This window comes from Eleutherodactylus coqui, chromosome 5 (assembly GCF_035609145.1).
Source record: "Eleutherodactylus coqui strain aEleCoq1 chromosome 5, aEleCoq1.hap1, whole genome shotgun sequence".
NCBI classification, from domain to species: domain Eukaryota; kingdom Metazoa; phylum Chordata; class Amphibia; order Anura; family Eleutherodactylidae; genus Eleutherodactylus; species Eleutherodactylus coqui.
In genome coordinates this window covers 38,003,840-38,017,490 of record NC_089841.1, presented here as the reverse complement: position 1 = coordinate 38,017,490, position 13,651 = coordinate 38,003,840, and the positions used below count along the sequence as shown (strand labels likewise).

At 42.0% G+C, this 13,651-nt stretch overlaps 1 protein-coding gene across 1 annotated transcript in view; it reads right to left on the bottom strand.

The window, feature by feature from the left end:
- Window positions 1–4,974, bottom strand: part of LOC136629087 (zinc finger protein 850-like) — a 131,652-nt gene extending 126,678 nt beyond the window's left edge. Inside the window, exon 1 of the mRNA XM_066605202.1 lies at window positions 4,920–4,974. The gene's annotated coding sequence lies outside the window, so the exon portion shown is untranslated. The remainder of the gene's footprint in view (window positions 1–4,919) is intronic.
- Between the last annotated feature and the right edge of the window lie 8,677 nt (window positions 4,975–13,651).

The window sequence follows — 13,651 nt, the reverse complement described above, 5'->3', positions numbered from 1 at the left end:
GGGGCCCATCTGCGTTCTTTTTGGCGTGCCCAAATAGGCAGGCATAAGCGATTTTTGATTGCGCAAATACACAGCGTATTTGTGCTACTGAAATACCCATGTGAACGAGCCCTAATAGTGACCCCTACAGTGGCCCCAGTAGTAACATTATCCCCCAGTAGCGACCATTAACCCCCCCCTCTCAGCAGCCACCATTAACCCCCCCCCTCTCAGCAGCCACCATTAACCCCCCCTCTCAGCAGCCACCATTAACCCCCCCTCTCAGCAGCCACCATTAACCCCCCCCTCTCAGCAGCCACCATTAACCCCCCCCTCTCAGCAGCCACCATTAACCCCCCCCTCTCAGCAGCCACCATTAACCCCCCCCCCCTCTCAGCAGCCACCATTAACCCCCCCCCCTCTCAGCAGCCACCATTAACCCCCCCCCCGCTCTCAGCAGCCACCATTAACCCCCCCGCTCTCAGCAGCCACCATTAACCCCCCCCCCAGCAGCAACCATTAACCCCCCCCCCAGCAGCAACCATTAACCCCCCCCCCAGCAGCAACCATTAACCCCCCCCCCAGCAGCAACCATTAACCCCCCCCAGCAGCAACCATTAACCCCCCCCCAGCAGCAACCATTAACCCCCCCCCAGCAGCAACCATTAACCCCCCCCAGCAGCAACCATTAACCCCCCCCAGCAGCAACCATTAACCCCCCCCCCCACCAGCAGCAACAACCATTAACCCCCCCCCCCCAGCAGCAACCATTAACCCCCCCCCCCAGCAGCAACAACCATTAACCCCCCCCCCCAGCAGCAACCATTAACCCCCCCCCCAGCAGCAACCATTAACCCCCCCCCCAGCAGCAACCATTAACCCCCCCCCAGCAGCAACCATTAACCCCCCCCCCAGCAGCAACCATTAACCCCCCCCCCAGCAGCAACCATTAACCCCCCCCCCAGCAGCAACCATTAACCCCCCCCCCCAGCAGCAACCATTAACCCCCCCCAGCAGCAAGCATTAACCCCCCTTAGCAGCAACCATTAACCCCCCCCCAGCAGCAACCATTAACCCCCCCCCCAGCAGCAACCATTAACCCCCCCCCCAGCAGCAACCATTAACCCCCCCCCCAGCAGCAACAACCATTAACCCCCCCCCAGCAGCAACCGTTAACCCCCCCCCAGCAGCAACCGTTAACCCCCCCCAGCAGCAACCGTTAACCCCCCCCCCAGCAGCAACCGTTAACCCCCCCCCAGCAGCAACCGTTAACCCCCCCCAGCAGCAACCGTTAACCCCCCCCCCCCCAGCAGCAACCATTAACCCCCCCCCCCCCAGCAGCAACCATTAACCCCCCCCCCCCCCAGCAGCAACCATATTAACTCCCTCCCAGCAGCCACCATTAGCCCCCCTAAACCACATACTTACCTCCTCCTTGATGTCTGCGCTGCTTCCCCTCCGCTCGCATATTAACATTTTCCACAGCAACTCTGCCCTATTCAGCAGTTCCAGCAACCTGATTGGTGAATCAGCCAACCCAAACAACCAATCAGGTTGCTGGAACTGCTGAATAGGGCAGACGTGCTGTGGAAAATGTTAATATGCCAGCGGGGAGCTGCAGCACCCCAGCTGGTAATCGCTTAGTGGTGAGCAGCGTCGGCACGCCGCGGGCCACATGAAACGAGGCAGCGGGCCGCATTCGGCCCGCGGGCCTTGTGTTTGACATATGTGGATTACAACATGGCTGTAAATCAAAAGCCTTCTAACAAAAGGTATCAGCAAAACTGTGTGAAGTGGACATCAAACAGTTACATATGATCATAAAGATGACTCCGTACTGTCTGAGTACCTACTTAATTATACCTCTTCCCAGACCAGAATGTAATCTTCAAGGTCCATCAACAATTTGCACATCAAAAGAGGGGCATTGTTTCTAGTTAAACACATAAAAACTGGTTCAGCCACCTACTTGGTATTCAGTACCTGGTCAAGGGTTCAGACTTGTAAGATAGCCGAACAAAATCTAATTAATCATACATTTAGTATTTCAAAGTCATCATCCAAATAAACGCCTGAATATACCTGTTTACATAGGATTCTATATCCAAGTTCTATCAGCAACTTCCGGAATGTTTTACATATAATACATAACATCATATAACCAAATAACTGATGTCACATTTATTACACTGTTTCCTCATCTTTCTTAAGCTAGGTTATTAAAAATATGATTGACCCCTATCAATATACTATATATATATACTGCAGATTACACCATATACTATATATATACTGCAGAGCTCATCATATACTATATATATACTGCAGAGCTCATCATATACTATATATACACTGCAGAGTTCATCATATACAATATATATACACTGCAGAGTTCATCATATACTATATATATACTGCAGAGTTCATCATATACTATATATACTGCAGATTACACCATATACTATATATATACTGCAGAGCTCATCATATACTATATAGACACTGCATAGTTCATCATATACTATATATATACACTGCAGAGCTCATCATATACTATGTATATACTGCAGAGTTCATCATATACTATATATATATATATATAGATACATAGATATACATATATATATATATATACACACACTGCAGAGTTCATCATATACTATATATATATTGCAGAGCTCATCATATACTATATATATATATATAGATACATAGATATACATATATATATATATACACACACTGCAGAGTTCATCATATACTATATATATATTGCAGAGCTCATCATATACTATATATATACTGCAGAGCTCATCAAATACTATATATATACTGCAGAGTTCATCATATACTATATATACTGCAGAGTTCATCATATACTATATATACAGCAGATTACACCATATACTATATATATACTGCAGAGCTCATCATATACTATATATATATATACTGCAGAGCTCATCATATACTATATATATACACTGCAGAGCTCATCATATACTAAATATATACTGCAGAGTTCATCAGATACTATATATATACTGCAGAGTTCATCAGATACTATATATACTGCAGAGTTCATCAGATACTATATATATATACTGCAGAGTTCATCAGATACTATATATACTGCAGAGTTCATCAGATACTATATATACTGCAGAGTTCATCAGATACTATATATATACTGCAGAGTTCATCAGATACTATATATATATATATATATATATACACACTGCAGAGCTCATCATATACTATATATATACATATATACACACTGCAGAGCTCATCATATACTATATATATATATATATATATATATATATATATATATATATATATACACTGCAGAGTTCATCCTATACTATATATATACACTGCAGAGCTCATCATATACTATATATATACTGCAGAGCTCATCATATACTATATATATACACTGCAGAGTTCATCATATACTGTATATATACTGCAGAGTTCATCATATACTATATATATACACTGCAGAGTTCATCATATACTATATATATACACTGCAGAGTTCATCATATACTATATATATACTGCAGAGTTCATCATATACTATATATATACTGCAGAGTTCATCATATACTATATATACATTGCAGAGTTCATCAGATACTATATATATATACACACTGCAGAGTTCATCATATACTAATATATATATATATATATATATACACTGCAGAGTTCATCATATACTATATATATACACTGCAGAGTTCATCATATACTATATATATACTGCAGAGTTCATCATATACTATATATATACTGCAGAGTTCATCATATACTATATATATTCTGCAGAGTTCATCAGATACTATATATATACTGCAGAGTTCATCAGATACTATATATATATACTGCAGAGCTCATCATATACTATATATATATACTGCAGAGTTCATCAGATACTATATATATATACTGCAGAGCTCATCAGATACTATATATATACTGCAGAGTTCATCATATACTATATATATACTGCAGAGTTCATCATATACTATATATATACTGCAGAGATCATCATATACTATATATATACTGCAGAGTTCATCAGATACTATATATATATACTGCAGAGCTCATCATATACTATATATATATACTGCAGAGTTCATCAGATACTATATATATATACTGCAGAGCTCATCAGATACTATATATATACTGCAGAGTTCATCATATACTATATATATACTGCAAATTACACCATATACTATATATATACTGCAGAGTTCATCATATACTATATATATACTGCAGAGTTCATCATATACTATATATATACTGCAGAGCTCATCAGATACTATATATATACTGCAGAGTACATCAGATACTATATATATACTGCAGAGTTCATCATATACTATATATATATACACTGCAGAGCTCATCATATACTATATATATATATACTGCAGAGCTCATCAGATACTATATATATACTGCAGAGCTCATCATATACTATATATATACATATATATTTATACACTGCAGAGTTCATCATATACTATATATATATACTGCAGAGCTCATCATATACTATATATATACACTGCAGAGTTCATCATATACTATATATATACATACTGCAGAGTTCATCATATACTATATATATACTGCATAGTACATCATATACTATATATATACTGCAGAACTCATCATATACTATATATATATACTGCAGAGCTCATCATATACTATATATATATATATATATATATATATATATATATATATATATATATACTGCAGAGTTCCAGGTTGTATTTTGTTGGGATTGAAAGAATGTTCGGAAGACAATAGACATTTAATTAGTGCATCTTAAAAGGAGCCAACTGATGTGTATGAAAGGGTTAAAGACACGGGGCTTCACACAATAATAAGAGACGTTCAGCTCTTACCGTGGGGTTTGTTTGTTTGGGTTGCGAAGAGTCTAATGGACGCTGATAAGCCGGAAGGAAGGAAGGAAGGAAGCCCTACTCATTCAGGGGAGGGAAGTGACGTGTGCGTTCCACCTAAGGCAGTCATGCGTGTCACAGACCGGAAGTGGCCTGTATGGAGTACAGAGAAGACGCTAATGGATGTGAGGAGGGAATTCTAATCAGATTTTGATGGGGAAATGAAGGAATAATCGGGCAGCACCACGAATATAGTATAAATGCATCAGATAGAACCTCTAGTGATATGCAGACAAAGGAGTATTTTAACAAAAAACAAACAAGGCACCTATTGGCCCTGTGGGCTTAAAAAAGGAAGATGCCTTCCCTTCTTTATACCCTTCTTTATACCCATGGAACAATTAAAGCCTCATTGTAATAACATTTAAAAGTACATGTTAAAAAGACAATGGAAAATAATAATAAAAGAGCAATGAAAGCTAATAAACTACTGACTGGTGGCAGCGCCATGTAATACTATCGCCTGGGAGATTTGGAATCGCTGGAGGAATAATCATTTCAGACTTTTTCAAGAATTTCCTTTAGACCCCCCAGCCCCCGGTTTTAGGTCTTATTCACACAAGCGTATACCAGCCGCCGTTTTCATGGCCAGCCGATATACGCTGCCATCTGATGCAGTGGATTCCAATGCATCAGATCACACGGCCGTATCCCCGCGGCGCCCGGCTGTCCAGTATAGCGCTGGCCACTTTTACGCCAGGCAAGAAGAATAGTCCTGGTACTATCTTGCAATCAGGACAGAAGAAAAATACTTCAGCGCTCCGTTAAGCTGTATCAATAAATATCAGGATCTTACTTGTTTGGGGGGGCCCGGTCTCCTGCCACCCCTCACATCCAGGAAAGCAGAAAACCCAGTAGAGAAAAGCGGGTACTTTTGTGAGTCAAAATGTAATATATTTAAAACCAACTTACAATGCGACGCGTTTCGGCTTGTGCTGAGCCTTCCTCCAGCATATAGAACATGTCACAGCCTACCTCTATCTATAGGAGGCATACAGATGAAAAAAGACAATCTTTCTGTCTCACCCCTATTGGGCGTTAACGTCCAGTCATTAGTATGATAGGGTACATGTGTACCTCTCATGTTATCTGACCCCTAGAGTATTGGCATCCTCTCGCCGGCGCTGGCCACACGTCATGTGATGATGCGCAGACAGTCTACCGGGAATGTTGTAGTGGTAAATGGAATCGCTCTGGACAGCGTCCGCGTGATAGCGCAGCGCCGTTGGTGGGAGTCGCTCATAGTGACGTAGATGTAGTCACATGGTGTCCCAGACTTCCATGCTGGGAGCGTGGTAGCGCGGCGCCGTTAGTGGGAGGCGCTCCTAGTGACGTCAATATAGTCACACGGTGTCCCAGACGTCCAAGTTGGGGGCGGGGTGATACGGCGTCACTAGTGGGAGTCGTTCCTAGTGAAGTCGATATAGTCACGTGATGCTGCAGAAGACGTGATCACGTTCAGGCTAGGGGCGTGGCATCTTACCACCCGAAATACGTCGGCCGCTGCATAGACTCCTATGGGAGCCAATGACAACAGCTGGAGAAGGGAGTTTAGCAGCGTGACTGCTAAACTCCCTTCCCTTCTCTCCCCCCCTCCATCTGTTTGTAATGGGAGGAGATGGGACGGAGTTAAGCTCTACCCACCCCTTCCCATTTCTGGGTGCAGGGAGGAGCGGGAGCTTGGCTTCGCCCCTATCCCACCCCCTCCCATTGCAAACAGCCGTAGTGTTGGAGAGAGTGGTGGGTGGAAGTGAAGGGGTGGATGGCTTAGCAGAACCAAACTGCCTAATCCCCTGCCCAACAGGATTGTGGCTTCGGCGTATATTTACCAGGCCTGTGCTGTCTGACTGGGTGCACAAATGTTAGATTTGTGCGCCCGTTCACTCGTTTTTACCACACCAGCGGGCGCATGTAAAAATACTGCGGCCATGTGAAAGATCCCCTAGAGTGTTCAAAACAAAGATCCAATACATCTCCTTAGTTTTCAATCACGAAGAATGACCCTGCTATTTTCTCTATCGGTGTAATACACATAAGTGTGGGCTTGTTATGGTGGGACTGCAGAAAGTGTTTGGATAAACCATGTAATGTATCGCCCCTTTTGATATTCTATCGATGTTGGTTTATTCTAATTCTGAGGGCATTGGTGGTTCATCCAACACATTTTAAGCCACCGGGGCATTCGATAAGGTAAATCAGATGACCCACAGTTTAGGTATTGTTTAATAGAAAATGTCTTTCCTCCCTCTGGATCTATAGCTTTTCTTCCATGCTGAATGTTATTACAACCTTTGCAGTTACGTATTGCATGCCTATAAGCTCCCCAAAGAATACCATGGGGGGAATATGTTGGTTTGGTGGAGGTGAAGGGTCAGGGACAAGAATGAGCTGCTATATTTTTAATGTTACGGCCTTTTCGAAAAATAATTTTTGTTTTTTGATCTATCTCATCCGCTAGGATGGGATCTCCTTTCAAGGTATTCCAATGTTTATGAAGAATGTTCTTGACAAGTCCTTGATGAGAACTGTATTTTGTCATAAATAGAGTATTGGACTTGGAATCACTATTTGCTGTTCCTTGTAGACAGGTTTCCTGGGTTTGGTTTAAGACTTTGTTATAGACCAAACATTCGGATACCCTTTATTTTCAAAATGTTTGATCAGGACCTTGAATTGTTCTTTAAAACCTCTTGGATCATGCAGTTTCTGCGGATTTGTCGAAATTGTCCATAGAGAATGTTGATCTTCCATTCCTTACCGTGACCGCATCTGAAATCAAGGTGACTGTTACAGGCTACTGGTTTAAAAAATGTTTTAGTTAGTATAGAACAATTTTTAATGAAGATTTCCAAATCTCGGAAAATAATATTGACTTTGCTTTGGGTTCAAGTAAATGGAGGCCTCCATGTATTTATATTTAAGAATTGAGTGAAAGATAGGAGTTCATTTCACTTCCATCCCAGATTATCCGAATGTCATCTATAAATCTCTGGTAGAATACTATATGTGGGTCCTGTATTTAAGATTCAAATGCCCCCATCTAGAGCTTGGCTTCACTGGGGGAAAATTTGGTTCCCATTGTGGTCCAATATATATAATTTTTTTCCTATTTTGCAACAGCACTGAATTAAAAACTGTCTATAAGGCAACAACATAGATTCTCTTAATTTGTGTCTTTTAGGCAATAACACAAAATTTGATATTGCCTATGTATTTCATGTACCGCAATCCACACGGGTTTAACTCGCAGCACACCTCAGAGTTCTTCAAACCAAACCGAAAAGGGGACTGATAAGTCCAACGGGTGCACGCCAGCAATGTGGGGGTCAGAGCCTCAGAAGACCCCCCAAAGTATATCACAGTATCTCACAAAAAGGTTCGTGGCAGCATCCTGGGCGTAATGCAAAAATAAATAATTTATTCCTCCAAGAACATGCTACGTTTCGACCCTCATGGGGTCTTTCTCAAGCATAGGGATATCATTCACAAAACAGCACTATATAACAAAACAATCCATGTACCACCACCAATCACCCTTACAGATTCCCATGTGTGTGCAATAATCATTACCTTCAGGCTCAACCTCCCAGTCCAGTAGTTTTCCATTACCAATAGCATGGGGCATGGTCTCCACGGCTGTCTCCATGTGCAGTGTCCACCACTAATGACCGGCGTTTGTATCGACCTACTGCGCATGTGCGGGAAATATCCGTTCCCGCAAGCGCTCTTTATGCCCTCTGAGCGACGGGATTCATCCAGTGTAGCGCTTCTGCGCGATTCTTTACCTTAAGATATCGCAAGAGCTCCCTGTGTCAGACAAATAGACTCACGGGGCTCTGCACTCCCAAGCCTCTAGTTACAGGGCAGTCCCGTGCAAATGGGCGGAGCTAAGGATCTCTGCTCCAGGTCTTTGGGTCATAGTTATCTCAACTTAATGGATCTCACACTCCCAGGAATGTCCCTCCCATGACACAGATTGTGAATTTAACATATCTCAGTTCTATAGGAATATCAAACTTACCCCATAGTAAAACACACTTATTTGAATTTAACCCTTTTGTTCTCATCATGCAGAAAAAACTTCTCAGTGCTGTTTTCATCTTCAATCTATTCAAGGATATCTTTTATGTTGTGTATCATATATCATAGGGTCAAAAACATATTGCACTATGCAAAAAGCGCAAAGACAAAAAGGCATCAGGGGAAAATGGACCTTAAAGGGGACCTGTGAATTTACTCAGAAACGATTCCATGTGCAAGGGGGTATATTTCACATCCTCACTAGGAGAGTTATACTTGGTCCTATATCGGGCCGGGGGTTTAATAGACTCACTGGGCTCTGCACTCCCAAGCCTCTGGTTACAGGGCAGTCCCGTGCAAATGGGCGGAGCTAAGGATCTCTGCTCCAGGTCTTTGGGTCATAGTTATCCAAACTTTATGGAGTACATCTCACACTCCCAGGAATGTCCCTCCCATGACACTGATTGCGAATTTACCATGTCTCAATTATGTAGGAATATCAAACTTGCCCCACAGTAAAACACACTTATTTAAATTTAACCCTTTTGTTCTCATCATGCAGAAAAAATTTTTTTTTCTCAATGCTGTTTTCATTATATGCTTCAATTTATTCAAGGATATCTTTTATATTGTATATCATATATCATTTATCATAGAGTCAAAAACATATTGCACTATGCAAAAAGGGCCGAGACAAAAAGGCATCAGGGGAAAATGGACCTTAAAGGGGACCTGTGAATTTACTCAGAAACGATTCCATATGCAAGGGCCTGTTCCCAACGAAAAACCAGTATGAAAAGAAATAATTTGTCCAAAAAAGAATATACCACATTGAAAAATCTTATGAAAGACGACACAATTATTGTTAAACCTGCAGATAAGGGGGGAGCATTAGTCGTTTGGGATCGAGAAAAATATCTAACAGAAGTCTATAGACAATTGAATGATGAAACCATATACGAGAAATTAGCAGGTGATCCAACTCTTAAATTTCAGACCGAATTGAGAATAAAGATCAATGAAGCAGTGACAGATGGGATAATTGATGCGGGTCTGGCGAGATATCTCATAATTGAATATCCTAAGATCCCTAATTTCTATGTGCTCCCTAAGGTCCACAAAGATCTGACTAATCCACCGGGCCGCCCCATAGTGGCTAGTTGCGACTCTGTTTTTTGTAATATATCCAGATTTTTGGACAAAACCTTGAGAATTCTAGCAGAAGGAGCAAACTCATATCTGAAGGACACAGGTGACTTCCTTGACAAAATTGAGGGCCTAGAAATCAGTGAGTAAGCTTTTCTAGTAACTCTAGATGTAGTATCCCTCTACACCTCTATCAGTCACATGAAGGGGTTGGATGTGATCCATAGATTTTTACAAAAGACAGATTGGACCCCAGGATGCGTTTCATTTGCCCTGTCGCTGCTGGAGTACATCCTCTCAAATAACTATTTTCTGTTTGGGGGGGTGTACTACCGGCAGCGACAGGGTACCGCAATGGGCGCTAATGTTGCGCCAACATACGCTAATGCGTATATGAGGTTTTTCGAGGAGGAATTACTATGCACACTTGACCTCTGGCCGTTAGTTAATAAGTGGTACAGGTACATCGATGACATCTTCCTAATATGGACTGGTGATGAAGAGCAGCTTAAGAAATTCTGTGAAGAAACTAACAACCTAGACCCCGATCTAAAATTTACGGTAAATTACTCACTTACCAACATCCAATTTTTGGACGTGATGGTGATTAAAAGAACAGGAAGAATATGTACCGATTTGTTCGTCAAGGCAACAGACAGAAACAACATTTTAAGATATGAGAGCAATCACCCCAGAAGGACTCTTGAATCACTCCCTTGGAGTCAGTGTCTGAGGGTTCGTAAAGTAACCGACGACGAATTTATTGACTCTCGATTAGAACAAATGGCAAAAAAATTCTTAGACCGTGGATACCCTGGACCACTCATTAGGAATACTGTGGAGAAGGTTAAATCTATCCCAAGGTCAGAAGTACGCAGAACTAAGATTCGCCAGGAAAATCATAGGATCCCTCTAGTTTCCACCTTCGGCCCTGACAGCGATAGAATCAGAAAAATAATAAAGAAACATTGGTCCATCCTAGAAACAGGATGCGATATTAGGGAGTTTGCATCTCTCCCAATCATGGCCTACCGCAGAGGCCGGAATTTGAGGGACCATTTGGTAAAACCTTTTGTTTCACAAAAAGAAAGTTTGAACCAACAAGTCTTGGCTCCAATCAAAAAAGGCAATTTTCCATGCCTATCATGTGCATGCTGTAGCAATCTGATAAAAGGCGATGAGTTTTCACATCCCCTGACAGGGAAGAAATTTAAAATCAAAGGGAGATATTCCTGTCGGTCCACATTTGTGGTATACCTACTCACGTGCCCTTGTGGGTTGGGCTACGTGGGACATACCACGAGAGAAGTTCGTGAAAGAGTTAACGAACACAAAAGCACTATCCGGACTCAGAACAAGGAACTTCCAGTTCCCAAACATTTTTTTGAACAGAGACACTCAGTTAGCCAACTGAGATACAGGGTCATTGACTCTGTCCCACCGCTTCAGAGAGGCGGTGACAGAACTCTCCTGTTACAGAGATGCGAATTGCGCTGGATCTTCACACTGGATACAATGTCACCAAGAGGACTTAATTTGGATTATGATTATATGCCACACATTTGATTTCTTTTCCGCCTCGTTCTTTAGGAATATGGGATAGTGGATATTTCTATTACATCTGCCACGTTACCATGTATTGTTTTTAATTATTTTTACTTATTTTATTTATTACAGATTCCATAGTGCAAAATGCCATGGCTCCCTTCATAGGTCTTGGATACAGACTGGGACATCTCCTCGACTCTCTCCATGTGTTTTATGACTCAACGAAGGAATTGAACCCCCGGCCCGATATAGAACCAAGTATAACTCTCCTAGTGAGGATGTGAAATATACCCCCTTGCATATGGAATCGTTTCTGAGTAAATTCACAGGTCCCCTTTAAGGTCCATTTTCCCCTGATGCCTTTTTGTCTCGGCCCTTTTTGCATAGTGCAATATGTTTTTGACTCTATGATAAATGATATATGATATACAATATAAAAGATATCCTTGAATAAATTGAAGCATATAATGAAAACAGCATTGAGAAAAAAAAAAAAAAAAAAAAAATTTTCTGCATGATGAGAACAAAAGGGTTAAATTTAAATAAGTGTGTTTTACTGTGGGGCAAGTTTGATATTCCTACATAATTGAGACATGGTAAATTCGCAATCTGTGTCATGGGAGGGACATTCCTGGGAGTGTGAGATGTACTCCATAAAGTTTGGATAACTATGACCCAAAGACCTGGAGCAGAGATCCTTAGCTCCGCCCATTTGCACGGGACTGCCCTGTAACCAGAGGCTTGGGAGTGCAGAGCCCAGTGAGTCTATTAAACCCCCGGCCCGATATAGGACCAAGTATAACTCTCCTAGTGAGGATGTGAAATATACCCCCTTGCACATGGAATCGTTTCTGAGTAAATTCACAGGTCCCCTTTAAGGTCCATTTTCCCCTGATGCCTTTTTGTCTTTGCGCTTTTTGCATAGTGCAATATGTTTTTGACCCTATGATATATGATACACAACATAAAAGATATCCTTGAATAGATTGAAGATGAAAACAGCACTGAGAAGTTTTTTCTGCATGATGAGAACAAAAGGGTTAAATTCAAATAAGTGTGTTTTACTATGGGGTAAGTTTGATATTCCTATAGAACTGAGATATGTTAAATTCACAATCTGTGTCATGGGAGGGACATTCCTGGGAGTGTGAGATCCATTAAGTTGAGATAACTATGACCCAAAGACCTGGAGCAGAGATCCTTAGCTCCGCCCATTTGCACGGGACTGCCCTGTAACTAGAGGCTTGGGAGTGCAGAGCCCCGTGAGTCTATTTGTCTGACACAGGGAGCTCTTGCGATATCTTAAGGTAAAGAATCGCGCAGAAGCGCTACACTGGATGAATCCCGTCGCTCAGAGGGCATAAAGAGCGCTTGCGGGAACGGATATTTCCCGCACATGCGCAGTAGGTCGATACAAATGCCGGTCATTAGTGGTGGATACTGCACATGGAGACAGCCGTGGAGACCATGCCCCATGCTATTGGTAATGGAAAACTACTGGACCGGGAGGTTGAGCCTGAAGGTAATGATTATTGCACACACATGGGAATCTGTAAGGGTGATTGGTGGTGGTATATGGATTGTTTTGTTATATAGTGCTGTTTTGTGAATGATATCCCTATGCTTGAGAAAGACCCCATGAGGGTCGAAACGTAGCATGTTCTTGGAGGAATAAATTATTTATTTTTGCATTACGCCCTGGATGCTGCCACGAACCTTTTTGTGAGATACTATGTATTTCATGTAACCATTAATTTTTTTGTCTTATCACACTAAATATTTATCCGTATGCCCAATATCTGTCTATTCACTAATGATCTTAATTAGAGATGAGCGAACGTGCTCGGCCCCGCCCCTTTTTCGCCCGAATACCGCGATTTTCGAGTACTTCCGTACTCGGGCGAAAAAATTCGGGGGGGGGCGCCGTGGAGGCGCGGGGGGTTGCAGCGGGGAGTGGGGGG